Raw genomic sequence first — 26,932 nt, 5'->3', positions numbered from 1 at the left:
CTTGGCACATCTTAACATTCAAGGCTATAGGCCAAGTGCTGATAAATGGGGTTAGGTAGGCGTTTCTCACGTATCAGACTCGATGAGCTGAAGGGACTCTTCTGCACTGTGTAATTCTGTGATTCTGTGATTCTATGATTCTTCAATGGAGGAGGTGTCCTCTTGGCTGGAGGTGAGAACCTGAATGGAGCTGAGGGACTGGCTGGTTGAGGGCGTCAGGCACTTGGCAGAGTTCCCTGTGAACCAAAGTAGAGATAATTAGTGCATGTCAGCAGAGTCAAAAGCAGGAGAGAGAGCAGTCACAGTTGCGTTAGGAGAGAGCTGATGTGATGCAGGATCTTCAGGAGGGTGTTCACTGCTGACCTCACTGTCACTGCAGGCACGGTCCACTTCCTCACCAGTCAGTGCAATGACACACTCCTCAAAGTGACTGAGGGGCCTAATGTGGGCCACTCCACCCCCGGTCTGGGAACTCTTCCTGCTGCTGTGAGCCAGGATTTCCTGAATGAAAACAGGTGGAAAGAGGAGGACATATGGCACTGCATGGAATGTTTGTATGGTGAGCGGAGCCATGGATGTGATAAGCATGTGAGGTCCAGAGGATATGAGCCTGATAGAGATGTGAGGGTGTGTGTGAGAGTTAGTGATGTTGTCCCCTGAGGTGTGAGACCCCTGTGGATGTGTGATGGGTTTGTGAATTTGTGAATTGAGAGTGATGAGAAGAGAAACTTACCCCAGTGGAACAGATGACACTATTCATCCTCTTTCTGCACTGGGTGGCTGTCCTATTCTGCAGGGCGTTGATGCTGACCACCACTGTCACTGCCGCCCGTGCTTGATTGGTGGACTTTGCTTGCTGGCCTATGGCCAGAGCAGCAGTAGAGGACATCACTGCAGGCGTCTGTGTCATCCAAAAGGCATTACAGGGACGCATCACTGAACTGGGTTGGTGGGGGGGGGGAGTGGGGGGGGGGAGGTGGGTGGCGGTTGCAGTCTTCTTGCCTTTTGGGGCCATGCCTTCTATACAGCAGTCTTGGGCTGGGAGCACTGAGAGGTGTACGCACGGCTGCACTCTAACTATGGTGCCTGGCCTAAGGAAGCGGCAAGGTGACAGTGTAGTGGGTGAATCGGAGGCCGCCCGCCAGTGAAATGGCATGTTTTCAGGAAATGCATAATTAATGAGGCAGGATTGGGATGATACAGCGTGAAAACCTGCCAAGGTGGCCAGCAGGTAAAACGTCCTTTTTCCCAATGCAAATCTGGGACAATCCTACCCTATGTCATTTTTCTTTAACAAAAACAAAAATAGCTGGAAAAACTCAGCAGTTCTGACGGCATCCGCGGAGAGGAATACAGTTAACATTTCGAGTCCGTATGACTCTTCATCAGAACCAAGGAAAAAAAAAATTTCTTTAGTTGGAATAAGATAGGGATGGAAGGGAAGCCCACAATATTCATATGCGCTAAGGTGGTATCCAGGTACTCACTGAGCTCACATTTGTCTCTGCCTTGGATATCTAAAAGGTGTCACTGACCGTAGCCAAGGCATCACTAACCATAGCCAAGGCAGGTAGACTTGGCCTCCATCAGCCATCCTGTGGCAGAATAATGGACAAGTACTAAAATAGATAGAAATGTGACAATATCCTAAAATTGCACATTTTCAGGAACATGCTACAAATTGAGCTCCTATATTCCTTATGTCAAACATATTAAGAATGGTTGCCTTGCACGCAAATTGCCACGTATACTTAATTTTTAAAATTCAGTCATGGGATGTGGGCTTCACTGGCTGTGCTAGCATTTATTGTCCATCCCTAATTGCCCTTGAGAAGGTGGCGGTGAGCTGCCTTCTTGAGCCCCAGCAGTCCATATGGTGTAGGTACACCCACAGTGCTGTAAGGAAGGAAGTTCTAGGATTTTGTCCCAGCAACAGTGAAAGTACAGTGATATATTTCCAAGTCAGGATGGTGAATGACTTGGCGGGGAACTTGGGCTTTTCCCAGTCATCTGCTGTCCTTGTCCTTCTAGATGGCAGTAGTCGTGGGTTTGGAAGGTGCTGTCTAAGGATCCTTGATGAACTCCTGCAGTGCATCTTGTAGATGGTGCACACTGATGGTACTGTGCATCGGTGGTGGAGGGAGTGAATGTTTGTTGATGTGGTGCCAATCAAGAGGGCTGCTTTGTCCTGGACGGTGTTGTGGGAGCTGCACTCATCCAGGCAAGTGGGGAGCATTCCATGACACTCCTGACTTGTGCCTTGTAGATGGTAGACAGGCTTTGGGGAGACAGGATCTAAGTTACTCATCACAGGATTGCTAGCCTTTGACCTGCTCTTGTAGCCACAGTATTAATACGGCTGGTCCAGTTTAGTTTCTGATCAATGGTAGCCCCCAGGATGTTCTGAGGGGAATTGCCATTGTCCAGAAACTGAACTGGACTAGCCATATAAATACTGTGGCTACAAGAGCAGGTCAAAGGCTAGGAATCCTACGATGGGTAATTCACCTCCTGTATACACCCTAATGCCTGTTATATTAATTGGCTGTGAAGCACTCTGGGATGTCTTGAACATGTCAAAGGCACTATATAAAAGCAAGACTTTCTCCTTTCTAGTAAAATTGTAATCATGAAATATAGGGATAGCCAAAGCAGCTACTGTTATCAATGTTACCTTCATCGATGCTCACAAATGAACTCTGCAGTTTGCCATGGATTTCTGGACACCTATGGAAGTGAAGCTCCTTTTCATAATCTTCTTTTTGCATCTGTTGTGTTGAAATTCAATGAATTGTTTACTTAGAGTAGATATTGTAATAAATCAACAGGGGGTACTGGACTATTTGTTGTGAGGCTTTTAAAAAATATGACCAGAGTAAGAAAATAAGAATTTTACTGTGGTAATTATGGTTTTATTTAGTGTTTAATATACCTTTAAGAATAATGCTTGTTAAGGAAGATCATATGATCTTTAGTACCGAATAGGAGAGTAGTGCAGGCTACCTCTGTAGTTAGTAGTGCAGAGATAGAACGTGAAGTGAAAGCACATGTGCCATTGTCGCTGATTACCTTTGTAAATAAACATAAAAGTTCCACCTAAGAAGTGTCTGCTGATCAACTCGATCAATAGTACCAACTTGGCCACCACTCACAACAAACAGGTGAGGAGGATAAGACGAGTTTAACAGAAGAAATCAAGTGAAAAGAAATCGACACTGAAGAGAAGAGGAGTGTGATCGATCCTCTTAAGTGCATGTGAGAATAAAATCTACAGCTTGATTAAAAGTTTGACGGCACCCAGTGCCCCAGATTCGAAAAATTTTGATGAATTGGTGGACCTCGTGAAGAGTCATTATCAATCAAAGCCCTCAGTAATGATGCAAAGGTTCAAGTTTAATTCAAGAAATAGAGTCCCAGGGGAGACAGTTGCATGCTATGGGGCAAGTTTGAAGCAGTTAACGGAATATTGTGAGTTTAATACATACTCAGAGATCATTTCGTGTGCGATGTGAATGAGGACACGATTCAGAAGAGATTATTGTCTGAAGCAAAGTTGGATTTTAAGAAGGCACTAGAGATAACTCTGGCCATGGAAAGCACAGTAAGAGATTTACAAGTCATACAGGGTGCACTAAATGGCACCGACCTCCACATCAGGCAGGAAACTCCAGCCAAAAAGGGCATGAAAATGCAGGACTCTTGAGAAGCGGGAAACAGATTCACTAGCCGGAAAATGAGAAAAAATGACTTAGCAGGGAAAACAAACAATAATGTCATTGGAGGTGGAAACAAGCAGTCTTTTAACGGTTGGCAGTTAAAGAAATTGAATATTATTATTATCTCAGAAATGGATGTATAATGAGACAGTACAGGGAAAGATTCAAGCAGCCTTTTAAACAAAAGAAAAAATCCAGTAAGATATATAATGTAGAAGAGCATCAAACAACAAATTCAGATATTTACTTGTTGTTTAATCTGAAGGTTGGAAAGACAGAACCAACATTTGTAACAGTGCAAGTAAATGGCAGACCTGTTAGAACAGAAGTGGACACAGGAGCTTCCACTACAGTAATTAAGGAACATACCTTTAGATGTTTGAATAATGGGGAACATCAATTAAATTTAGAAGAAATAACTGCCTAATTAAAAACAAACACGGGTGAAGGCATTCAAGTCAGAGGGTAACTGTCCATATGGAAGCCAGTTGACAAAGCTACCCTTGATGGTGGTAGCAGGTGGGGGGCAAGCTTCCTGAGGCAAAACTAGCTAAAGAAGATTAAGTTAGAATGGGCTGAAATTTTCCAGTTGAAAGCAAGTGGGTTACCAGAGCTACTTTGAAAGTACGTCACTATCTTTAGGGACGAACTGGGGAAAATCCAGGGCCTGCAGGCCAAGATTCATGTGGATCTAGAAACAAGCCCTCGCTTCATGAAGGCGAAACCAGTACCATGTGACCTGCGAGAATAAGTTGACATTGAACTGAACAGACTAGAGAAACTGGGCGTTACACAACCTGTTCTGTTCTCAAAATGAGCAGCACCCACAGTCCACGTCCTTAAACCCGACCAAAGCACTGGAATTTGTGGAGACTACAAACTGATGGTTAATAAAGTAGCTAAGCTAGACAGGCACCCTATTCCAAAAATTGAAGACCTGTATGCCCAGCTGGCAGGAGGGACAAGGTACACAAAGCTTGACATGAGTCATGATTATCAACAATTAGAGTTCAAAATGGTTGGACGTATATGAGGTGAAGTCACCAACATTGGCCGCTACAATTGAGAAAGTACGTCAGAGTTTTGCCATTCGCAGACTACCAGAAGTAATCATTTCCAATAACGGCACGGCATTTATGAATGCTGAGTTTCAACGGTTTATCAGTCTCAACGGTATTACTCATGTGAAAGCTTCACTGTACCACCCTTCCTCAAATGGACTGACTAAAAGGGTGATTCAAACATCCAAGGCAAGCATGAAGAAGCTAACTAGAAATTCCTTAGCAACCAAGCTAGCACGCTTTCTTTTTCATTATTGGACCACCCCTCACACAACACATGTCACACCTGTGGAGATATTGTTGAAACGCCATCTAAGGACGAGATTGAGCTTAATAATGCCAAATTTAGAGGGGAAGGTGGAAAGGAGACAGGGAAGCCAGAAAACCACACATGGCTGGCATAGTCATGAGAGGAAATTTACCGTGGTAGAGACGGTATACATGAAAAACTTTAGAGAAGGTCCAAAGTGGTTACCGGGTGAAATAATTGCAGTGACTGGACCTCTATCTTACCATGTGGAGGTGGAAGGCTGAGTCATACAGATACATGTGGTTCATCTACGGATGAGAGAAGCAAGTCACCAAGAATTGATTCCACCAGTGTTCATGGTTGGGTCAGCATTTTCTGTTGAGAGTATTCAACCCAGTACAGACATGTCTGATGTTCCTGTAAGAGGTGAAGATACAGAACTGCAGGTGCCCACCGAAGCACCTGATGTTCAGGCAACTCCAGAAAAGCAGGTTCCTGACAAAACATCTGAAGTTGTGGAGCTGAGACATTCTACACACATAAGAAAACCCCCAAAGATTGAACTTGTAAATTACTCACCAGTGTAAATATTTTGCAGTCTTGAGAAAATTGTACTTGTAAATATAAAATGTATATCCAAGTAAATGGGGAGGATGTGGTAATTATGGTTTTATTTATTGTGTAATATAACTTTAAGAATAATACTTGTTAAGGAAGATCCCAATAGGAGAGTAGCGCTGGCTACCTCTGTAGTTAGTAGTAGTGTAGAGATAGAGTTTGAAGTGAAAGCACAGGTTTCATTGCTGGTGAGTACCTTTGCAAATAAACTGAAAGTTTCCACCTAAGAAGTGTTTGCTGATCAACTCTATCAATAGTACCAATTCGGCCACCTCTCACAACATTTTGCTCAATAAATTATTTGACAGATTAATACAATAAAATTTCTCAATTATTGCATAAATCCCTAAAGAACAAACCAAGTTAGAATTTTTAACATCAGACAGTTTTTGGCAGGTGGATCGATTTTATTGGGAGGTGGTGACATAATATCTTGGGATTATTTATGGAACAAGACACGAGGCACCAAGCACTCATAAAGGTTGGGTAAACATGTTGTGGGTTCATTTATTAACACCAGGCACATGAGAACTGATATACATAGACATAACGCTTGAAGACATCAGAGCAGTGTGTGTGTGCTCTGCTCAAAGCAAAAGTGAAACTAAGACTGGATCATGTGACATATTTTTCTTCGAATGATGTCATGCCGATATCCCTTAAAGGCACAACAGGTGGCTGGGGGCTTAGGGGGATCTGCATACTTGCATGCTGGCACTCTAAACACAATGAGAAAAATTAACATTGCAATTGGGCAGATTGGGCCAGTAAAGTAGTCATGGTGTAACTACATCTTTTTGGCTACCCCTCCCTGGTATCCACCAAACACCGGGAGAGATTAAAATCCACCCCTTGGCATCAATTCAAAATTTAATCTGCTGCAATGGAAACCAAGACTGGGAGCAATTCATTTAAAACTAAACTGCCAGAAGTACTTTTAATAAATTTTTCAGTTTATATCCAATAGCAAAACATTTTTTTATGGCTGAGTGATGTTTGATTTATCACCATTCCCTCCCAGCCCCACTCTCCTGCACCCTCGTGCTTCTGGATTACATAATCGAGTCAACCATTCCCTTTGAATTATCAGCTTGTGCAAGAATAGGGGTTTTGATAGAGAGAGAGAGCTCTGGATATTGAAAATATGAAACAACAAACTTAGAACATGTAGCCAAATGAATCAACCATTTTGGCACCCAGTCAAAGGCAGCAGGGAGCCCTGGAGAGAGGAAAACAAGTGGTTGGAAGAGCCTGCAGAATCGAGTACATTCAAGAGAAAAACCTGGCAAAGCAGGTCCCAAAAAGAGACAGAAAGGCATTGGTGCCTGCAAACTAAGGACGGGGGAGTGGAAATGGGTCCTGTTAATTATGTGTGTGGAAAATGCTAACGAATGGAGTCGCTATAAACAAACAGAAATATGTAGACCACCTTGGGAAAATGGCAGGAACAGCCTGCAGAATCAGTCACTGAGAGAAAACGTAGGGGAAACGGAAGCAACAGCAATAAAGCGGTGAGGAGTTGTTCCAAACCTTTTGTTTTGCCGGGGGAAGGTTAGAATTGTTGGTGGTGCTCGAACTGCTAAGCTGTTTGGATAATGCTGCTGTGAGCATTGTGGGAATCTGTAGCATATGGTTTTCCAGCTGATGGAAGATGGCAGCTAGATTCATAATGCCTGATAAGATGGTGGAAACATTTAGTAATAGATTTAAAAACTGAACTTGATAAATATTTAAAGGATAATGATTGACAGAGAAATGAGAAAAGTGCCAGGGTGTGGCGCTATTTGAATTGTTCTTAGAAAAGACCTTGCAGACATGGTGAGCTGAATGATCTCATTCTGTGCTATACAATACTCTATTGGAGACCATTAAGGGCTCCAGATATCGGACACAGTGCAAACTTCAGGTATTGGAGAGAGTGAGGGCTCAGGATAATGGAGACTGCGAAGACTCCAGATATTGGAGATTGCATGGACTCCGAGTATTGGAGAGAGTGAGGCCTCCAGGTATTGGAGACAGTGGAGCTCCTGGTATCAGAGACAGTATAGACTATGGGTGTCAGGGGCTCTGAGAGTCCAGGTATTGGAGACTGCAAGGACTCTGGGTATTGGAGGGAGTGAGGGCTCTGGGTATTGGAGGGAGTGAGAGCTCTGGGTATTGGAGACTGAGGACTCCAGGTATTAGAGTGTGATAACTATGGTTTTATCTAAGGTGTAGTATACCTTTAAGAAGGATGTGATAATGGAAGATCACATGATTTTGTGTAACCAATAATGGAGTAGCGCAGGCTAATTCTGTAGGGTGTAGTCAAAAGTATGGAGATAAGGATGGGATAATATGTGCAAGCACACATTAGTAGCTGCTGAATATCTTGTAAATAAATAGAATGCATTCCACCTAAGAAGTGGCGGCTGAACTACTGTATCTAAAGTACCAACTCAGTCACCCCGCAAGAAGTGTGCAGTTGGAACTTGGAAGGCTCAACATAAAGACAGTGAGGTCTTTGGGTATTGGAGACAGCAAGGACCCCAGTTATCAGAAACAGTCAGGACTCCAGGTATTAGAGACAATGAGGGCTCTGGGTATTGGAGGCATTGAGGTCGCTTGGTATTGGAGACTGTAAGGACTCTGGGTTTTGGAGACTGTGAGGACTCCGGGTATTAGAGATGATAAGAACTCTGGGTATTGGAGACAGTGAGGTCACAGAATCACAGAATTGTTACAGTGCAGAAGGAGACCATTCAGCCCATCATGTCTGCATCGGCTCTCTGAGCATTTTAACTTAGTGCCACTCTCCTGCCTTTTCTCCAGAACCCTGCACATTGTTTCTGTTTAGATAATCATCTAATGCCCTCTTGAATGCCTCAGTCGAACCTGTCTTCACCACACTTCCAGGCTGTGCATTCCAAACCCTAAATACTCGCTGTGTGAAAATGTTTTTTCATACCTCGCATTTGCTTCTTTTGCAAAACACTTTAAAACTGTGCCCTCTGGTTCTCAATCCATTTACAAGCCAGAACAGTTTCTCCCTATCTACTCTGTCCAGCCCCCTCGTGATTTTGAAAACTTATATCAAGTCTCCTCTTAGCCTTCTCCTCTCCAAAGAAAACAGTCCCAACTTCTCCAATCTTTTCTCATAACTGAAGTGTCTCATCCCTGGAACCATCCTTGTAAACCACATCTGCACTCTCTCCAGTGTGTTCACTTCCTTCCAATAGTGTGGCACCCAAAACTGTACACAATACTCCAGCTGAGGCCTAGCCAGTGTATTGTATACATTCATCAAAACCTCCCTGCTCTTGTACTCTGCACCCCTATTAATGCAGCTTAGAATACTGTCCTCTTTAGAAACAGCTCTCTCTAGCTGACCTGCTGCCTTTAATGGCTTATGTACATATACACCCAGGTCTCTCTGCTCCTACATACCCTTTAGAATAGTATCCTTTATTTTATACTGTCTCTCCATATTCTTCGTATCAAAGTGTATCACCTTACACTATTCACATTGAACTTCATCTGCCACCTACCTGCCCACTCCACCAATGTGTCAATGTCTTTTTGAAATTTTACGCTGTCCTCTTCACAGTTTACAATTCTCCCAAGTTTTGTGTTGTCTGCAAACTTTGAAATTGCTTCCTGCGCACCAAGATCTAGATCATTTATATATATCAGGAAAAGCAAGGGTCCCAATACTGACCCCTGGGGAACTCTACTACAAACCTTCTTCTAGCCTGAAAAATACCCATTAACCATTACCCTCTGTTTCCTATCCCTCAGCCAATTTTGTATTCACATTGATACTGTCCCTTCTATTCTGTGACCTTTAACTTTCTTCACAAGTCTGTTGTGTGGCACTGTATCGAACACCTTTTGGAAGTCCACATGCACCACATCACTGGCCTTCCCCTCATCAACCATCTCTGTTAACACTTCAAAAAACTCCAGCAAGTTAGTTAGATAAGATTTACCTTTAACAAATCCATGCTGACTCTTCCGAATCAATCCACATTTCTCCATGTGACTATTGATTCTATCATGAGTAACAGTTTCTCGAAGTTTCCCCACCACCAAAGTAAAACTGACTTTTTATTCTTTTTTCTATTTTTCCATTTTTTTTTCTTTTAATTTTTTTTGAAGCCAGGGCAAGGGAACAGGACAGTTCCCTCACCCTCAACACCAGGGCAAGAACTATCCTGGTCTCTGCACCCCCAACCCCCTACCCTACCCCTCTTCGGGGCAGGGAGCAACCCAGGCTCTGCAACCCCCCCCCCCCCCCCCCCCCCATTCCCCTCCCCGGGGCAGGAAGGCAGCCCGGGATCTGCTTCCTCACTCCTCTCTGTCTCCGGTGGGGGAAGGGGGTAGCCTAGGCTCTGTCCACCCTACCCCTCTCCCAGGGGTGGTGGGGAACCCGGGATCTGCCCCCCTCCCCCACCCACACCGACCCCCTCCCCCACCCCACCCCACCCTTTTAGGTCTTCAGGTATTGGTGACAGTAAAGTCTCTGGGTATTGGAGACAGTGAGGTCTCTGGCTATTGGAGAGAGTGAGGGCTCAGGGTATTAGAGAAAGTGAGGTCTTCGGACATTGGAGCGAGTGAGGATTCCAGGCTTTAGAGATGGTGAGAACTCAGGGTATTAAAGATAATGAGAACTCTGGATATTGGAGACTGTTGGGGCTCTGGGTATCGAAGACAGTGAGGACTCCAGGGAGGATTCCAAGTAAAGGAGACAGTGAGGACTTTGGGTATTGGAGACAGTGAGGACTCCAGGTATTGGAGGCAGTGAGGTCACTTGGCATTGGAGACTGTAAGGACTCTGAGTATTGGAGACAGTGAGGACTCCGGTTATTAGAGACGGTGAGAACTCTAGGTATTAGAGACGGTGAGAACTCTGGGTATTGAAGACTTTAAGGGCTCTGGGTCTCGGAGAGAGTGATGATTTGGGGTATTGGAGATGGTGAGGTCTTCAGGTATTGGAGACAGTGAGGTCTCTGGGTATTGGAGACTATATGGTCTCTGGGTATTGGAGATGATGAGGATTCTAGGTATTGGAGATGGTGAGGGCTCAGGACATTGGAGACAGTGAGGGTCTGGTATTGGACATAATGAGGATTCTGGATCGTGAACATGACATGTGCATGTGCTTGCTGAAGATACATCGATATCTTGACAGAATTATTGCTCAGCGCCAGCAGTTTCACATTAAGTAAGTAAAACAAAAATAATAAATATCTATGATTAATTGCTTAACTAGTTTTTATGCAGCAAAAAGTTGCTTTTGCTGTATTACCAAGGGTCCATGGATTTTTATAATATGTGCAGGGGCATCAGAAGCAAAGCAGTTAAATCCTGTGTGCTAGAGCTCTCACAATAGCACTTGAAATGGAGTCTGTTACTAGGCATGCAAGCGAATTTTTTTTACGGGGTCCAACAAACTGAAAGTGAATGGTGAAGCTCGACTATGTTGGATGCAGTAAGATAGGTCAACATCTTGACTGATCTTTTTGCATGAAGGATAGGGGCTAGAAATTGGCTTATCGTGTTTCTCAGAAGTGGAGGTTGTGACTCCATGCCAATTCCATTCAAGGGAGGCAGCATGTAAATTTGGTGCTGCCACCTCATTACCATTTTTGGAGAGTAGTGCTGAGTGTCTGCCACGTGGCCGGCTGCCCCTGCACGCAGCAATTGGTGAAATAGAATTGTGCTGAGAGCACATGGTGCCGCCAACCTGCTTTTTTTTAAAGGTAATCAGTCCATCATAAAGAAAAGCTGCACTGAATAATATTGCTGCAATTTAAAATGTGGAAAATAGGACACTGAGGCAGGGTGGTGGAGACAGCACAGGTGACATTAATGGTGTAGGAGGGCAAGAAAGATGCCATGGTTCTGCTGAGGGCCAGGAATCCCTCAAGGACCACTCTCAGAAATGAGTGTGGACATTGTGGACAGAGGAGAGGTCAACTCCCAAAGCCTGGCCCTGATCGAGGACTCAGCAGATTTGCCACAAGAAGTCTATTACCCTCACATGGCATGTTCAAGATCAGTGAATGCATCTTGCATCCCCAACTCACGCCACCAGCCTCTCATGCTGTTCAATACACTGCACACCACATTCCCATTACTCACCCGGCGGCACTCTCCGCTACTCAGGGCTCATAACTAACACCCAGATGCTCCACCTCATCCTCACATACCTACCAATGCTGCCAGCCTTACACCAACTCTTACTGCCTTCATATGTTACCAGTTATATGTAAGGCACATCACCCAAATACAGAGCTACATAGTCACTGACATTCTGCCTTCTCACTTTCAGCACAAGATAGAAAGGAGCAAAGCGGAGTCCCCTGGGGACAAGGACACCTGCCTCTCCCAGGCTGACTCTCAGTATCATGGGGCAAATTGCAACAGAAGCTGGGATATTCTGTTCCGATTCGCAGCAGGCATCATAGCGGTGGGAGTGGGAAATATCAGATCGCAAAAATTGGTTTCACGTCATCATAAAACCAGTTTTCGATTGTCCGTTCCTCCTGTCAATGGTGGGCCATATTTCCCACCGCTGCACATTGGGAAGCTAATTTCAATACAATGGAATCTCATTATAAGCCCTGTTCACTGGAATCATCCCCTACATGGATCATGAGCTCACGTTGACGTGATTGCACGCCAATGTGTTTCGCAACGGTACATAAGAGACATGCACCAGGTGAGCTGCACTTCACTTGGGACTTCGAGGTTTGTTTACCTACCTTGCTCAGGCAGCATTCACGGTCATCAGCACCTTTGCAGGCAGCACCACATCGCTTTTAGTGGGGTGTTCACGGGCAAGTGTCTACCTACCAGACCAGCATCAAGTCAGGGGTGGCTTTTCAATGGCTGCAGGGCTAGGGCTTGGAGAAGAGGGAGAAGTGGCCTCAGGCAAGGGAAAAGGCTGCAGGGTGAGGGCTGCACTGAGGAAGGGAGGTATTCCAGGGTGTCTGGAGGCAGATGTTGATCTGTGCAAGTGGCCTCAAGATGGTGAGGGCTGAGGATGCAGTCTCCAGAGGAGATGAGGCCAGACAGAAATGTGAAGGTGTGTGTGAGAGACTGAGTGGTGATGTCCCTTGAGCTGACATTGAGTGAGATGACAACGAATGTGTGATGGGCTTGTGAGTGTCAGGTTAGAGTGATGAGATGGTTGACTTACCCTGGTGGCATGGATGAGATCATTCATCCTCTTTCTGCACTGGATGGCCAACCTCTTCTATGCAGCGTTGGCACTAACCACCACTGCCACCGCCTCCCATGCTAGAGTGATATGTTACAATACCAGCTGAGATTACCCCTGGACAAGCCTGAACGCAGCTTGATCGATCCTAAATTTTATTTGTTTGTTTAGATACGTGGAGAGTAGCTACTGAACAGAGTCACAGGGGTCAGCTGCTAAGCTTTTAACAAAAGAATAAAATACTTATTCAGTAAGAAAATATGAACTATATTACAATACTCCTTCACCAACAACTATACCTTTACAGCTAGAAACAGATTTGTAAGGATAACACAAGTTACAAAAACTATCTGTTACTTAAGTTCACAGTAAATACACAATCCTTGTACCAATAGGCACCTTGTGGTAGATACACCACACTCTGAAACCACGTGACAGATGCTACCTCAACCAGATGCTATGGATCTCTCCTCAACATCCTCCCCCCCAGATGCTTGTCACACCATGAGCCAACCAGTCTCACTGAACTCCGTCCTTCACATGAAGGTTTCCACTCGCCAAGGCCTCACTTTGGAATCTTCTACCAAACCAACGCTTCCTCTCAGATGCCTTCTGCAAGGGTTCACCTCCTGGGTTTTGAACACTCCTTCAACTTCTTCTTCTCCGGGTTACCACATGCATTCAAGCTGTCTTCTACAAACACTGTCTCTCTGTCTCAGCCATCAACAGTACCACTGCTTTACATGCCCAAGGCAAAATGTTACAGACCTTCAGTTGCCTCTTTGACATCTTGCCTCCTGTAAACTGTTCTCATTTTAAATCTGCTTTCTGCAGCTTTTGTCTCTTTAAATCTGAAGCTTGGAGCCTTTCTCTCTGCCACTCACTCTTAACTTAATTAACAGGACCTTTTCCAGGTTCGTCTCCTTCCTTTGATTGGAAGGTCTGCTTTGGACTTTCCCCTCTTCCACTCCCCTGGATTTTTGTGGTTTTTCTTAGCTCAGCACTGGCTATCTGTCCCCTTTTAGGTTGCGTCTGTTTCACAGCTACCTTAAAACCAACTGAACCCAACAGCTTCCAAATCAAACTGCTGCCTTTTTGCTTCTGTATGTGTCTGTGGGAGGGACCTGCCTTGCTGGCCCCATGTTGCTAGGCAACAGTCTAATTCCTCGACCATAGTATGTTTACCTTTTCTTTAGGAGTTTTAAAACTGGGCGGTGGGGGTTAGAGGACATCATAGCAGGCCTTCATAAGGCATTCTAGTGACGGGTCACTGAAGTCTTCTTGCCTTTTAGGGCCAAGTCTTCACTGGAGCAGTCCTGAACTGCAAGCATTGAGAACTGTGTGTGTGGCAGCAATTTAGGTATGGCACCCAGAGTGAGGAAACGGTGAGGTAACAGCATGGTGGGTAATTCAGAGGCCACCACTAACGATCTGGCATGTCTCTGTGGCTGCATAATTAATGAGGTAGGAAGCAGATGATACGGCGCAAAAACCCACCATTGCATTCGGTGGGAAGAACGGCTATTTTCATCCCTGGCAGCCCGTTTAGTGCAATTCAGAGAAAACTCCGACCAGAAACGGTGTCTAGCAGAGTCACTGAGTGCCCTGTGGCTAATAGCTTAACTTTGCCTTATTGCCCTTCTCAACTCACAGATCACCCTCATACTGCTACCTGCCATGATGTGCAAGCTGTTGATGGTGCGACCATGGGCCTCTTACTTCTCACCCTACCATCTTTCTCTCACACCAACCTTTCCCTTTGAGTTTTTGCTTTCAGACACCCGAGATCTTCCACCTGCCCTGCCACAGCCACACAAGGAAGAAGAGAGAAAACAGCGGTTCATCACTGATGAAAAGGCCCTGTTATGTGATTTGATTCCACAGTCACCAGCTCAGATATTGCCTTTGCATGTATGTTGGAGGCTAACATAGATTTGCGATCAGCATGTAGTGTGTCAGTGGGCACGAGGGGCTGGAGCTAGGCCAAGCATAAAGGATAGTTTGTTTGCAAGCTCACCAAAAGCTGAACTTATAGGCAAGTTCTGCTACAGAGGACACAAAAGAGGACCTTGATGGGGCAGCATACAGGAAAGTGATGATTGGGGATGCCCACAGAGATCATGGTGTGAGACAACTTTATGTCATGGCAAGGCAGATGGTGGAATTTGAATTCAATAAAAATCTGGAATTAAAAGTCGAATGATGACCATGAAACCATTGTCAATTGTTGTAAAAACCCATCTGGTTCACTAATGCCTTTTAGGGAAGGAAATCTGTTGTCCTTACTTGGTCTGGCCCACATGTGACTCCAGACCCACAGCAATATTGTTGACTCTTAAATGCCCTCTGAAATGGTGTAGCAAGCCATTCAAGTGTATTAAACTGCTACAAAGTCACAAAAAAGGAATGAAACTGGACGGACCACCCAACATCGACTGAGGCACCGGAAACAACAGCGGCAAACTCAGCCCTGTCGATCCTGCAAAGTCTTCCTTACTAACATCTGGGGGCTTATGCCAAAATTGGAAGAGCTGCCCCACAGACTAGTCAAGCAGCAGCCTGACATAGTCATCCTCATGAATCATATCTTGCAGACAATGTCCCAGACACCACCACCACCATCTTTGGGTATGTCCTGCCCCACCGGCAGGACAGGCCCAGCAGAGGTGGCAGCACAGTGGTATACCGTCAGGAGGGAGTTACCCTGGGAGTCCTCAACATCAACTCTGGACCCCATGAAGTCTCATGGTATCAGGTCAAGCACGGGCAAGGAAATCTTCTGCTGATTACCACGTACTGCCCTCTCTCAGCTGATGAATCAGTGCTCCTCCATGTTGAACACCACTTGGAGGAATCACTAAGGGTAGCAAGGGAACAGAATATACTCTAGGGGGCTGACTTCAATGTCCCTCACTATGAGTGGCTCGGTAGCATCACTACTGACCAAGCTGTCCGAGTCCTAAATGACATAGCTGCTAGACTGGGTCTGCGGCAGTTGGTGAGGGAGCCAACAAGAGGGAAAAATATACATGACCTCATCCTCACCAACCTGCCTGCCGCAGATGCATCTGCCCATGACTGTATCAGTAGGAGTGACCATCACACCGTCATTGTGGAGACAAAGTCCCACCTTCACATTGAGAATCCCTCCATTGTGTTGTGTGGCACTACCACCGGGCTAAATGGGATAGATTTGGAACAGATCTAGCAACTCAAGATTGGGCATACCTGAGGCGCTGTGGGCCATCAGCAGCAGCAGAATTGTACTCAAACACAATCTATAACCTCATGGCCCAGCATACCCCCCACTCTAGCATTACCATCATGCCTGGGGATCAACCCTGGTTCAATGAAGACGTGCCAGGAGCAGCACCAGGCATACCTATAAATGAGATGTCAACCTGGTGAAGCTATAACACAGGACTACTTGTGTGCCAAACAGCATAAGCAGCAAGTAATAAACAGAGCTAAATGATCCCACAAATAATGGATCAGGTCTAAGCTCTGCAGTCCTGCCACATCTAGTTGTGAATAGTAGTGGACAATTAAACATCTCAATGGAGGATGAGGCCCCATTAATATCCCCATCCTCAATGATGGAAGAGCCCAGCACATCAGTGCAAAAGATAAGGCAGAAGCATTTGCTGTAATCTTTAGCAAGAAGTGCCAAGTGAATGATCCATCTCGGTCTCCTCCAGAGGTCCCCAGCATCACAGATGCCAGTCTTCAGCGACTTCGATTCTCTCTACGTGTGTTATGACACAGCTGATGGTAAATGCTGAGCTGTTCAAATCTCAGAGGGAAACTTGAAAAAACTGTCACAATTTGTATAAATTTCGAGATGCGTGCCTTGAATTTAGTAGTAATAAGACCACCAAGTCTTATAGGCTTTTATAAAGCTAGATTAAACATTTATTAACGAGAAATTATTTTAAATACATACATAGATTTACAAATTATGACAATGATATCTCATAAATCCCATAATCAATCTGACTCCCAGTTACACTTTTGTTAAGGCAACAGTAAAACATATAGATTTTCAAAGAGCCAGGCAAAGAAACATGATACCCTGAAAAAGTCAAATTTCAATGAGTTTTCTTAACTTCAGTCCTTGAGGACAGCAGCTTGAGATATAGATGCTGAAGGCTTTTCACACACTTGTCAGATATTAAAAATGCCTTCCCTTACAAATAGTTTTCTCTTCTTTATACATAACTTCCTCTTTGAATGCAAATACCATTGTTTCACTATGTCTTTGGACTAAATGTTTTAGTTGACGGGCAATATGATTGGCGTAGGCTTGGAGAGCCAAAGGGCCTGTTCGTGCGCTGTACTTTTCTTTCTTCATTATCTCCCTGATAATAAAACTCTCTCAAAGCACGAAGTAATCAGTAATCTTTGGGAAAAATAAACACACTGTTTTGAAACTTCACCTGACTAGGTGACACATTTCACCCCTCCTTTGAAAACAATCCAGTCTGGTTTATTTAAAAATGCAAATATTCCCTTGACACCTATGTTTTTAAACTTCCCCATGTTTACCTCATTAATATTTCAAACCTAATCTCTCTTCTTAGATCAAAGCACCCAATAAAATCCAATTAAGTCACACACACAAACACACACGCACACGCACACACACACACACACACACACACACACATAGACACATAGGGCAAAACCGCCCGCGATTGGCCCTCGACCACGATTTCTCACTGGCTGGCCAATCAATGACCATCCAGGGTGAAAGGCGTGCTGAGAAGATTAGCACTGCCGGGGTAGGGGCGGGAGGAACGCGAGTGCTAATGACTGTGCATGCAGATGGGGGTGTGCACTGAAAGCTCCCTGAAGGCAGGGAGCTGAACAATTTTAAACTGAAGAATTAAGACTGTGAAAATTTGAAAAAAAATGTCCTGACCTAGGAGTCATGCAGAATTACAGAAACATGATAAAAATTATGTGAAAACATTGTTATTTATTTTTTATTTAATTGTGGAAACCTCATCCCGCCTGTGGGTGAAGTTTCCTAAAAAATCCAAAGGCCACCTGGCCGATTTGTGCCCGCCAACCGTAACGTTGGAAGGGCAGCGAAAAATAGGTTTCAATTAATTGATTAAGGCCCTTAATAGGCCTCTTAATTGTTGGCGGGCGTGCTGCTGACTCTCGCGTGTGCCTGCCGACCGAAATATCGCATGAATGCGCGAAGATGTCGGGACACACACCAGACGTCATTGCACGCTATTTTAAGCCTGATTGGGGCGGGCATGCACCCGCCCACGGGACATTAAAATCCTGCCCTACGTATACTTGACTGCTTATCTAGGGATCTGTGATTTTTGAACACAAAATCATACAGATTTTTGTCAGAAGTGAGGTTCAGGTATCACTGGCTTGAAATTTGAGAAGCAACAGTCTTTGGTTGTAGTTAAACACAAGTGGAATGGTGATCATGTGAAGCCAGGTGTCACAATGGTATTGGCATAGGCTAGGGAATGACTGACCGAGAGCCTGACTGAGAAAACAGGCCAGTCTGGAATGGGATGTATCCAGGGAGCTGTGGAAGAGTGCAACGGAGATTACAAGTATATTGTTGATCGGCTTTCTAAAGAGGTTCAGAAAGGCAAGATTAAATTAAGGAAGGTTTGGAATAAGTTAGCCCACAGTGCACATGTGCATGCCTTACAGCCTAATAAAATGTACAAGGAGTTAAGGGGACAGGTCAATAAGTTGCAAAAAGAAACTAATGCTTGACAGGAGAGCACTGCTTATCTGCACAATCAGTTACATTGAGAACAGGAGGCAGTGATAGAGGCCATGCAAATATGATGATACTGCGAGACCAGTGGATTGTATTGTTGATAATGGAGGCCATCAGCAATTAATGTTAGTCAACTCTGACTTCTCTATCATCTCCATCCATGATCTATATCCCAACCCCATGAATCTGGGCTCTTACCCAGCTGAGAGTATACCATAGATTCAAAACACCATCATTGTTTTTGTATGTGTTTTTTAACAAGCTTCTAGGATCACAAATAATACTGGTACTGCAGCAAGAGACTGCAGTCTTGCAAATTCAAGATCTTAACTACAGACATCAAATTTGGACTAAAGACTTTGCCTTTCAGATACTTGGTTTTAACCATGCTGGCCTTTTGTTATCATTTGTTATCTTTCAAGGCAAAGTGTTTGAGTACAGAAGATATGGAAGTTACCTCTAAACTGATTGCAAGCACTTCTTCCTCTGATGTAAAAGCACAATTTAAAACCACCAAGCCTGGGCATAATTGTTTCTGAAATTGGATAAAATTGACAAAATAACTTGTTAATGGAAAAACAGTCTAGGTGGCTTCTGTGTATCAAAAACAAAGTAAGTTTGTTCTGGGAAGAAATAACTTGAACACTAACAAAATCTGTCAGCCCAATAACACTGCTATTTGAATTTGGAATAATTTTAAAATAAAAAAGTCAGACATAATCTGGTGGTTTATTTTTGATAAAATAGAATGTTGTTTAAAAAAAAACAAAAAAGCCAAATATTGTAATGCTTGGAATCAAGTGAGAATATTTAATTTGTGATTTAAAGAAAACATTTTTGCAAACATTTAATAGTATTGTAAAGCTCCTCCAGGGCTCATGAATGAGATAAGATGCTAACTGTTGCACGTGTAAAACAGCATGAAGAAGTGATAAGAGTTAGAGAAAAAAAAGACATAACACCAAATTAAAATACAAGTAGAAGGAATTTTGGGTTAGGATAATTGAAAGTTAAGGAGAAACAATACTTAGTAAGAATTGTCCACAGGATGGATATAGGGGCAGGGAGAGCTGGAGACCTCCAGGTGGGTAGTGCTAATCCAAGCCAATACTGATCAGGTAATTCTGGTAGCTTTCGTATGTTATCAATGATGTATAATAAAGAAATTAGGGAAATAGTGTTTTTTTTTAGAAATAGCTATGTGAACTAAAAATAGTTGTGAAATGCCAGTAAGGATATTTCTTTCTCAAAGTGGGGAACTGTAAGAAATTGGACCTTTAATAAATGATACTCTTCAGAATAAATAAAGAATTCTATGGAATTGGTAGGCACAGCATAAGACCACCTCAGCAGAGAAACTATTTCCTTTCTCGCTCTGGGAAAACACATAAACAGTCCCTAGAAATATTGAGGTCTCTTGGTTCAGGTTTCCATCTTGGCATTCCTAAATTGGTAGGATGGTGCCTTCAGTACTCTTTTATCTATGCGAGTATCTGGTAAAGGCTAGCAAATGACCCTCAGATTGAGGTAAACTAAAAAATGACCTTAAGCCAAGTGATGGACAGTGGAGAGGCAACCACCTTAATGCTTTGGCTAGAGAGTAGAATGCTGCCATCACAAGCTACAGAGATCAATACACTCTGCACCCACCGTCATTTCATCCTCAGGGATCAGTGAACTGCTTTCAACTGTTACGAGTCATATACTTTATAGCTAGTTAATGCATTTTATCTACCGTTGTGTCTTATAAACTTAATATAAACTTACATTAAAATTTCTTACAAATACTCAACTGCTGAACTTATGTATCTGTGGCTCCTGAACCCAAAATCTTCAATTTCCAACTGAGATTGTAATTGATGAGTATTGGAGATAGAAGATAATAAAATAGATTACAATGAAGCTGGTAATCTTGGGCTCTAAGAATTTTGAGTGCTGTGGATAGAGGAAGTGAGTGCAAAGCTAAAGAATGAATAATGAGAGATATGTGTTAGGAGGTTTACCTTAGCTATCCCCATGGGGTCATTCAATATCCTTTCAGCATTGCAGCCATGTGCTAGGAATGCTACATCTGTCACTGATTCTCTCTGCTATTTCTGTCCGTTCTTGCTAGGCACTTTGCCTGGATATCATCCTGCTGCATGGTTGATAGAAGATGTCTATTATTCTGCCACCTCCTTCACCAAAACTGCCAATGCACTTTCTGAGATGTGGGAAATCCTGACATTTCTGCTTTGCATGTCACTGCACAGAACTTTTAGTAGCAGTTGCACCTCCAGCCAAAGTTTATCTCCAAGTGCGGCACCCCATTTTGCACACAAATATGCACTCACCACAATTCCTACCCTGACCCACTCATCTGAATAACTGTTTTACTGTCTGATTCAGGTAGTTGGGTAGGATGCTTATGGAGCCTATATTTGTCTTACATTTTAATCTCTTTTTTTTTAGCAGAGGCATTATTGTCCATGTTTTAAATGGATTGATTAATGTCTCTCCTAAAATAATGAAAAGAGGAACTTTAATTGACTGCCTTATTGTTTGCCCACCAGTATTACATGGAGTATTTCAAGGCCATAATCCTTAGCAATTACAAAGTGAAAACAAGTAAGCTTTGTATTTGTAGCATTAAAGGGACTTTAATAAGTAAAAGCCAATTTAGTCCAAGGCTTCATTAATTGCTCTGAAGAAGAGTCATACGGACTCAAAAGGTTAACTCTGTTTTTTTTCTCTCCAGAGATGCCGTTAGACCTGCTGAGTTTTTCCAGCATTTTCTGTTTTTATTTCAGAGTTCCAGCATCCATAATATTTTGCTTTTATTTCATTAATTGTAATATCCACTTAAAATATTTCCATAAAATTGCATACAATGTGCAAAACAGAAACTTTTGGCCCAACAGCTCCATTCTGGTGTTTATACTCCACACAAGCTTCCTTCTATTACTATTCATCTAACCCTATCAGCATAGACATTATTTTCTTCTCTCCCTCCTCCGAAGAGTCACATTAGACATTTCCTGTTTTTATTTCAGATTCCCAGCATCTGCAATATTTTGTTTTTTCTCTCTCATGGACAGAATTTTGTGTTTGGATTGTGGGCATGCAAGCAACATGCCCGAGCGTAATATGACGCATGGTGATGTCGGGCATGCATCCCGATGTCATCACACAATCATGTGATATTTTGTTCGGTGGGTGCGCTGGAGTCGGCTGTGTGCCCGCCAATAATTGAAAGGCCTATTAAGGCCTTTTAAGCTAATTAAAATCAAGCTAATTAAAATTAAATTAACTCTGCCCTTCCAACCTTACGATTGGTGGGCAGGCAAAAAGGCCAAGTGACCTTTACATTTTTTAGGAAACCTCAACCACGAGCAGGATGAGGTTTCTTAAAGCAAATAAACATTAACTAAAAGCTTTATTTTTTTAATTAAAAACACATCCCAGCTCATGTCACAGTCATGAGAGGGGGCATGTTTTTTTAAAATTTTTACTGTCTTTATTAATTTTTTTAAAAAGTGCTTCAATCTCCCTGAGGCACCTCCGTACCTCAGAGAGATTGAAGCACACTTTTGCACGCATGCGTGAACTGTGTGCCAGGCCCACTCTCCCTCCTCCACCCCACCCACACAGGTGGCGCTCAGCATTGCCACTCGTGATCCACGCAGAGCATGCCTAACTGGCCCAGCCCGCCCGCATGAAATGGCAGAGCGGAGCTGATCATGGGCGGCGGTTGGCTTCCTGGCCGCCCCCACCCACTCTCGCCAAGCCTGCTCGATGAGGGTAGAATTCTACCCCATGTGTTTATCTTACATAAGAACATAAGAACTAGGAGCAGGAGTAGGCAATTCAGCCCCTCGAGGCTGATCTCATTTTGGTCTCAACACCAATTTCCCACCCTCTCCCCGTAACCTTTCAACCTGTTACTAATTAAAAATCCTTAAATTTATTCAGCGTCCCGGCATCCACTGCACTTTGAGGTAGTGAATTCCACAGATTCACGACTCTTTGAGAAAAATAATTCCTCCTCATTTCTGATTTAAATCTACCACCCCTTAGCTTAAAACTATGGCCTCTCATTCTAGAATGCCCCACAAGGGGAAACATCCACTCCACATCTACTTTGTCTATCCTCTTTAGCATCTTATATACCCCAAATAGAACTCCCTTCATTCTTCTAAACTCTAGCAAGTATAGGCCTAAACTGCTCAATCTCTCCTCATAAGACAATCCCCGCATCTCTGGAATCAATCTAGTGAACCTCCTCTGAACAGCCTCCAATGCAACTACATTCTTCCTCAAGTAAGGAGACCAAAACTGTGCACAGTACTCCAGGTGCGGTCTCACCAATGCCTTGTACAGTTGCAACAACACTTCCCTATTTTTATACTCTATTCATTTAGCAATAAATGCCAAAATTCCATTTGCCTTCCTTATCACCTGCTGTACCTGCATACTTGCTTTCAGCGATTCATGCACGAGGACACCCAGATCCCTCTGCACTGAAGCATTCTGAAGTTTCTCTCCAATTAAATAATAAGTCGCCTTTTTATTCTTCTGAGCAAAATGGATAATCTCACACTTATCCACGTTAAACTCCATCTGCCAAATTTTGGCCCATTCACCTAACCTGTCCATATATAATTGTAAATTTCTTATTTCTTCATTGCAACTTACTTTCCCCCCTATTTTGGTGTAATCTGCAAATTTAGCTATAGTACCTTCTTTCCCTGAATCCATCATTAATGTATATTGTAAATAGTTGGGGCCTAAGATCCAAACCCTGTGGCACCCCACTTGTTACAGCTAGCCATCCAGAAAAAGATCCATTTATCCTGACTCTCTGCTTTCTGTTAGTTAGCCAATCCTCTGTCCAAGCTAATATATTCTTTCCCTTAAATATATTTATGCTATAGAGCTCAACTACTCCTGATGGTAGTGAGTGCCACATTCTAACCACTTTCTGGGTAAAGAGGCCTGAATCCTTATTGGATTTATTTGTGATTATCTTTTATTTATGAATCCAGAAGCAGAATTTGTTTGAAGGCTGCAGGTCCCAGTGGCAGAAGCGGATGCAGGTGTTATTTGCACTCGAGTGACACGTAGCTGGTCGAACGCAATCATGTGGCAGCCGACCAATTAACCAAGTGCCAGTCCAATTAACAAGTGGGCTTGGGTAATGTGATGTCAATGTCGGGTCACCTGACTCAAAGGCAGGTGCTTGCGCCATATTTAAAAGGCTGACAGCCCTGTCTGGAGAGCTGCCTTGCTCCTGCAGATGGCCTCCACAAAAACAAAGACCCCTGCGCCCTTGCGATTGGAATTCAAAAGCCCTGCACCACAATTCAAGACCCCTGCACCATTCCACCAGGACACAAGACCCCAGGGGATGACCGAGTGGCTGTTGCCACTATGGCAGAGGGAAGATACCAGGTGGCCCCACACTTTAGCAATGCCTCCCTGCAGGTTCACCTCCAGGCTGCAAGGGAAACGTGGGAGGTACTGTTCCCAAGGAATGGCAAGAAGAGACTCTCCTGCCTGACTATGCAAGCCTGGTTAGAGATGCAGAGAAGTCAGCAGCTGTGGAATCACCCCCCCCATCCCCCCAAACATGGGTGCAGTGCTGCAAGCAGGTCAATGGCCTTCCTCGCTCTGCCAAGGTGACTTCTCCATACCACTTTACTCTTTGGGGCTTGCATGTGGCAACATGAGACAATGTGCAAGATGGGGAAGGAGTGACCACCCAGGCAGTGGCATCAGGGTCAGGCAACAGGAGATCTTGTCAGATGGATGGCAACAGGAAGCCATTTGGCTTTGCCGAGCCCCACCACATCCCTGGAAGGCGGACATATGGAACAGGCATTCAGGAACCCCGATCACGGGCCAAAGGGCTAACACCTGCTTAGGTATTGCACTAGTTCTGTGGGAAAACTGACAGTATTTTACCCTCTGCATGCAGGAGAAAATGAGCACACAACAACAAAGAATTGGCAAAGGCAGGTGAAGGCCTCCCATACATTTGTGTTCTGACCCCTACAGAGGAGGAGGCCCTGGAACTGGCTGGGTTACAGGGCACCTGCGTAGTTGTTGATGGTGACACTGAAATAACAACCCAAGAGAGTGAATAAACATGCGCAGTGGCACAAAGATGTATCTGGGTGGCATTTGATTCATCAACCTCATGTGTCCACCACTGGATAAATGAAGCTCCATGTTAGGCATGGTTCAGATGAGGAAATAGAAAACCATTAAGCCCAACACTTCTGCATTCAATCAGACAGATCTTGAAATTTCCAAAGGACATTCAGCTATAGAGACCAGGGGCTATCTGCCCAATTCTGCAGAAGAGGCAGTGTCCTCAGAGGGTGAACTATCACATCACTCCTCCACACCTTCCACCAATGTAGATACTCTCATGACACTAGGTATGCATTTGCGATCCAGGATCATCAGCTGGTGAGCACATCAGAGTCACAGACCATTGATGGAGTCTGTGATAGCAGAGGCAACTGGAGGCCAGGCCTATACTTAGCCTCAGGCTGATGAGGAGTCTCTGTGGTCAGCAATACGAAACCTGTTGGAGGTACAGCTAGAAGTAAGGGAACATCTGGTAGAGCTGCCAAAGGCTATGCACACACATGCATGGATGAAGGGGGAGTTCGTGTCAGGCCATGGGTTCTGCCATGTGTCAAGTATGTGTGTGCATGGCTTCCTTTATTGAAAGGTTAGTGACCCACATGGAGATACAGTGCAGCAGACCAGTTAGTGGAGATGTGTGCTGATCTGCATACCATTTTCTTCGTCTGCAGGGACTTTTGGTAATATGAGGTGCAACACATCTTTAAGAGAATGTGAGCAGATTGACCATGTGACTGTATTACCCAATTGCTGTATAAACATGGGCCACAATGTTAATCAATAGTTTAGAATAGGGTCTGGTTTGAGAAGCATGTTAGTGCTCTGTGGCTTGTGTTAATAAACAGCATGCACTTCATCCTACAGTGGCCTCTGCATCTGCAGTATCTTGTTTAACAACTCACTCACCAGTAGATAAGTGTGCTACCGTGTTCGCTGAGCTAAGCAACCCAAAAAAAAGAACATAACAACTGGCGACGAGGCAAAACGTGACCAGTCAACAACACCAAAGGAAGTCGCAGAAATTCAACAGAAGTAAATCAGCCGTATCTTACAAGGCGATTGTAAGTACAGTATTCATCATAGTCATTGAAGTTACTTCCCTCTAGTATGACACAGTTTGGCCGTATCGAAAAGTTTGATCAGGCCACCGATGACTGGTCACATTATATTGAATACCTTGTGTTCTTTTTGGCCAATGACATATCAGGAGAGGAGAAGAGGCAAGTGATCCTCTTATCGACGTGTGGCAGTAAAACATACGGCTTAATTCATAGTGTAACGGCACCCAATGCCCCAGATTCCAAGAGCTTTGATGAGTTGGTAAATCTTGTGAAAAGCTACTTTCAGCCAAAACCTTCAGTAACAATGCAGAATTTTAAATTTAATTTGAGGTGTCGCACCCCTGGAGAGACAGTCACTTGCTATGTAGCAGCCTTAAAACAACTGACAGAGCACTGTGAGTTCAGGATGTCGATTAACAACGTGTTAAGAGACTGACTAGTAATGTGGTATTAATGAAGATGCCAGTCAAAAAAAGTTGTTGTCAGAAACAAATTTAGATTTCAGCACTCCTGCTACCCATCTGCTCCTAATTCAATAATATGATGGTCATATATGCAAGATTCCAGTACAGTATGGAAATCGGTCTGTTAATCTACCCTTAATAGGGATAGCAGGCAGAGGACCGAGTCTCCTCTGAAGAAACTGGTTAAGAGAGATTAATCATGAGGGAGTACTGAGATCTCAGTCAGAAGCAAGAAATGTTACTGTCTGGGAAAGGAGTATGTAAAGGCTCGACAAAAGGAACTTACAGAGGTGATGCTTCAGGACAGAGTTCGAGTTGAAGTCAGTATCCTCCAAAAAGAAAAATAAAACCTGCTGAAGGACTTTCGCATATTGCAAGATTCCCTCAGATCCCAATTTGTACCAATAAAAAGGTATGAGGAAGAACAGGAAGAATTCCACATATCTCTAGCCAAGATGAAGAATAAATTAGCTGAGAAAACACAACAATGCTAATTCTGCAGGAACAACTAAAAATGTAAATAAAATAAATGGAAGAACTGAAGAATCAGATATGTGAAAGCCAAGAAGCTTTAAAAATAGAGACCCCTGAATTTTCAAAGGAGCTGATGGATGAGGAAATGCTTGAAAACTCAACCACTGAGTTCACTCAAGTTGAGTTTA

Source organism: Carcharodon carcharias, chromosome 18, assembly GCF_017639515.1.
Source record: "Carcharodon carcharias isolate sCarCar2 chromosome 18, sCarCar2.pri, whole genome shotgun sequence".
In the NCBI taxonomy this organism is placed as follows: domain Eukaryota; kingdom Metazoa; phylum Chordata; class Chondrichthyes; order Lamniformes; family Lamnidae; genus Carcharodon; species Carcharodon carcharias.
This window is presented reverse-complemented; position numbering follows the sequence as displayed.